The sequence below is a fragment of the Lygodium microphyllum genome, chromosome 8 (genome assembly GCF_053477565.2).
Source record: "Lygodium microphyllum isolate KBCC chromosome 8, Lygodium_microphyllum_v1.1.10, whole genome shotgun sequence".
Taxonomy (NCBI): domain Eukaryota; kingdom Viridiplantae; phylum Streptophyta; class Polypodiopsida; order Schizaeales; family Lygodiaceae; genus Lygodium; species Lygodium microphyllum.
The window spans coordinates 70,443,289-70,448,075 of record NC_141142.1 but is presented as its reverse complement, the minus strand read 5'-3'; the positions used below and the strand labels follow the sequence as shown (position 1 = coordinate 70,448,075).

At 35.5% G+C, this 4,787-nt stretch overlaps 1 long non-coding RNA gene across 1 annotated transcript; it reads right to left on the bottom strand.

The window, feature by feature from the left end:
- Positions 1-1,231: 1,231 nt before the first annotated feature.
- On the bottom strand, positions 1,232-3,752 carry LOC148032439 (uncharacterized). The gene is made up of 2 exons (XR_015691632.1): positions 3,347-3,752; positions 1,232-3,172 (listed from the first exon to the last, which is right to left on the bottom strand). It is a non-coding gene; the product is annotated as an uncharacterized LOC148032439 (long non-coding RNA).
- Positions 3,753-4,787: the final 1,035 nt, after the last annotated feature.

Sequence of the window (4,787 nt, the reverse complement as noted above, 5' to 3'; positions counted from 1 at the left end):
AGCTATAAACATTAATGGAGTTTAAAAGCATTGCAAATTTCAACCACAATCATTCTAACTCTAATCATTGCTAAATATTTTGTTTAACAAAGTTCAGTATTTGCTAAAATGTGGTTTATTCCCCTATGGGCTTCCAAAGACCAATTATAAATCTCCACTTCCAAATAAACCATTTTCTCATTTTCATACATGAATTTTAAAAAAGCCATCCATCCTTTGAAATGACTAATCTACCTTACAATATGTTAGGTTACCATTATCTACTAAAACTCTTTAAGGAAGATCAACATTTACAATAAAAGTAAAAAATTACAAGTCAATAATTCTTTATCGATGTTGTGTGGTATATTCATTTTTTTTGTATAAAAAACTATGCACATCAAATCCACCTTCTCTAGAGGAGGCTTCATAGACCCTAATGTTAAAAACTACAAACAAAGAAATAGATCTATTCACAAAAATCATGCATGACAAATAATTCTTAATATATAACTATTAATGTCTCCATCAATATTGTGTGATAAAAGTATCTTAGGCTAAAATCAATCACCAAGCACCACTTCTCATCTAATCTAACAAATATAACTTATTGCAATATTGATGGTGACATTAATATATAATTATTAATATCACCATCAATATTAATAGGTGATAAAAATATCTTAGGCCAAAATCAATCACCAAGCACCATTTCACACCTAACAAATATAACTTATTACAACCTTCACATATTAAAAGAGAGAGCATCTATTAAACATATAATGGACAAATCTCAAAAACTTTGACACGATGTATAGATAAGCATGTGATAGTGCCTATCCATCTCTACATGTCTTTTTTCATTCTCAATAAATAAACTGTGCATCTTAGGCTAAAATCAATCACCAAGCACCACTTCACATCTAACAAATATAACTTATTGCAGTATTGATGGTGACATTAATATATAATTATTAATGTCACCATCAATATTAATAAGAGAGAAAAATATCTTAGGCCAAAATCAATCACCAATCACCATTTCACACCTAAAAAATAACTTATTACAACCTTCACATATTAAAAGAGAGAACATCTATTAAACATATAATGGACAAATCTCAAAAACTTTGACACCATGTATTGATAAGCATGTGGCAATACCTACCAATCTCTAGATGTCTTTTTTCATTCTCAATAAATAAACTACGCATTAAAAATCTCAAAAACTGACAACAAGCCTACACAACAATTATACAATGTTTCCCCAACCTATTTTGTTATAAAAAGTTTTTCAAAAAGCTCTTTTTACAAGGGTATAGATTGCACCAACTTTTCCAAGGCAAACGATGGGAGAGCAAGAGCTATTGATGTTGAAGGGCTAAAAGAAGGGGAGTAAAGAGAGCTCTTCTTAATGATGGGTTTTGCAAGCTCACTCAATACAACATTGGGAACTAAGGGAGGAGACATCCAAGGATGGAAAACCAAAAGCCAAAGAGGATAACGAGAGGATGTACAATGCTATCTATACACTAGATAGTTATTTTAATTGGGCTACAAACAACCACCTATCCATTGTGGTCCATCATCAACATCTCCTTCACAAGGACCAAAGCTCTATGTCCTTACAATTTGAGTGGGGTGCTCCAACAAGTATATCAAAGGCTACAACCAGTCATTGCATGTTACATGTTAAGCTTTATGGTTCTAAAATAAGAATTTGCAAATGGAGTTTCTTTTCTTACCCTTTTGACTTGCACTCCTAATACCAATGTTGTTGCATAAAAGTAAGCAATGTAGATGAGGAAGTGCACAAGGAACTATGTTAGTGCACCCATGATGTTGAAAAGCCCATTGGAGTTGCCCCAAACCTACAAATATTATCCTAGCCCAACAAACATTAAACAATTGTTCCACCTCTATCACAAGGATCTCAGTAAGCCTTCTATCCACTTGCACATTTGCTTTTGGCGCCATTAGTTCCTTTCAATCTTATCTCCTTTGCGCACTTACAATATGGTTGGCACTTTATCAAATCCCAACCATACTATCTATATTCTCTCTACATGTTAATATTTTTCTTTGCCTCTCCCTTTCTTTCACCCTCATTTTAGATGGTGGTCTTATTGTAGCTACTATTCACTTTTCATGAATACCTTCTTGTCCAAGCTACATTGTTGCATATAGTGGATTGAATTTATGGGCTTGCATTAGAAATGGCCATCAACTCTATCCTTTAAGCTCTAATGAGTTCTAATACCATGTCAATTTATTTGAGCATATCTACACATGATTTTGTGTGAATGTGTGTGTGTGTGTGTATGTTTTTTTCACATGCACACATACATACAATATTGAGTGCTTACCTATGGTAACACACACAGAGAGATAAGGGGGGAAGTGCACACATATAAACCAAGAGTGTCTACAAATAATGAGCACACACACCAATAAAGATCCAAAATAGAGAAACGTGAAAGAGCACTTTGCTTAAAAAAGGCAATGAAACCAAGATGTAGCCTCACCAAGCTTCTCAATGATGCCAACCAAACCATCAACTAAACTATTTAATATCCATCTACAAGCACACAAGCTGAGAAAATACGTTTAAGGCAAACACCTACACACGTCCCTTGTTTGCATAACACATCTAATGCAAAAAACCATCTACATGGCAGAAGCTCGTCCATGAACATCCTAATAGTCTCAAATAAAAAGGGCATTTACTCGCACAAATAACTCACTTGCAAACCTCAAGTGTACATATCTACAAATAATTAACTTGCGAATCTTCACAAAAATAGCATGCGAGTACAAAAATATAAAACTAAATGGCTTTCTCGTACATCGTTACTATTTCTGAATGCGTTGTCTTGGAGAGATTTCATGGGAGCATAGCCGCCTGCAAACTTCTTCGGAGAGAAAACAAACATCAGCAAAAATTACATTCCATTCAGCCAACCAAGGCTCGTTTCATGGGACCTTGCAAGCCTTGCAACCTTGCAAGCCTTGTAAGCCTTGTCAAAACACCATTATGCAAGCAAAGGAAATACAACATACCCTCTCACACACCTCCTCTACCTACGTCTGACTGTTGAAAGCACTAAGAATACCTCACAAGCACAGAGTGCCCTCCGGACCTACCCACGCGTTCCGTTTCCACAGCCGAGAAATCCATCCTTGAAAACATAGACTGCAAAAGAAGTGAATTTCTCAAAGACATAGAACTGCAAGAAAATGTTCAGGTTTCTGCGTCAGCTCAAGGCGAGGATGGGGGCGGTGCCACTGATCTATACATTTCCAGCGGCTTTCCCGAGATACAAAAGAGCTTGGGGCGGATTTGAGCAGAGGCTGTGGAGCAGCTTACCTTCATGACAGGTTTGGATAGGTGTGGATGCATGGGCCTGGGAAGGCTTCCGCCAGAGATTGAGCACCTTGCTTTGCTGCAGGTCCAGCCATGCCAAGCAAGTGAGCTGTCCGATTTCTGGAGGAAAGCTTGGCCTGCGAAAAGCTCCAGAGATCGGGCAGCTCACCTCCTTGACTGACTGAGATTACTCCGGAGAGGGCAAGGCAAGCACTCCTTCTTCTTCACCCTCCTTGTTAAGTCCTCCGGCGGAATTAGGGTTTACATTTCTTTACTAATGTATGTATGTATGTATATATGTGTTTCATACACACGTTTCTATATCTTTTCTCTCATATCCCTTCTCTTGTCTTTTTTCACCTCATATGTGTGCATATTGCGTATACATGTGTGCATGTATATGTGTATATGTAGGTAGGTATGTGCCTATATGTGTGTGTTTGCATGTATGTAAGTGCATATTTTATAAGTTTGTTTACATTCTTGCTCTCTTTTACAAATTTCCCTCTCTTTCTCATCAATTTTTCTAATCTCCCTCCCCCTGCCTCTCACCAATTATTCTCTCACTCATACATTCACTTATGTGCAAGCTTGTGTGCATGTGTGCATATATGTGTATATGTGTTTACATATGTGCATGCGTATATGTGTATGTCTATGTATATTGTGTGTGTGTTTCTAATATTATATATACATTTGTAGGTGTTTTTAGAATGTGCACACATTACATGCACATGTTTAACCATTAAAATATCATATTATTTCTCTAAAATACATGCGTTTGCATGTGTTTTTAGAATACATACACATTACATGCACATGTTTAACCATTAAAATGACATCATATTTCTCTAAAAGAAATTCTTCTCTTTTTCTATAATGTATGGGCATTTTTGGGTGTTTTAGAGTATGCACACATTGCATGCACATGTTCAACCGTTAAAATATATCATCCCATCTCATCTCATATGTTTAGCTAGAAAAGAAATTCATGTCTCCAGCAACTTTCAAAGACTCACCTTTCCCCTTTTTCATCATCATATCACCCTTCAAAAGAAACCTCTCTTTAATTCTTGAATACCCAACCTACCTCTCTCTCTCTCTCTCTCTCTCTCTCTCTCTCTCTCTCTCTCTATATATATATATATATATATATATATATATATATATATATATATATATATATATATATATATATATCAAAGAGAGAAAGAAAGTAGAGAGAGCCACATATAACTTTTCAAAGATGTATATATACTCTTTCTTTTTAATTATCACATCATCCTTAAAAGAAACCCCTCTTTATATATTGAATATCAAATCTATGCTCCTTTTACTTTGTTTTGGATTCCCAAAAAAAAACTCTAAATAATATATAGAATAGATATAGGCAAGGAAAAAGCCATGGTGAAGACTTTGTAGCACTATAGTGCAAAACAAGCCA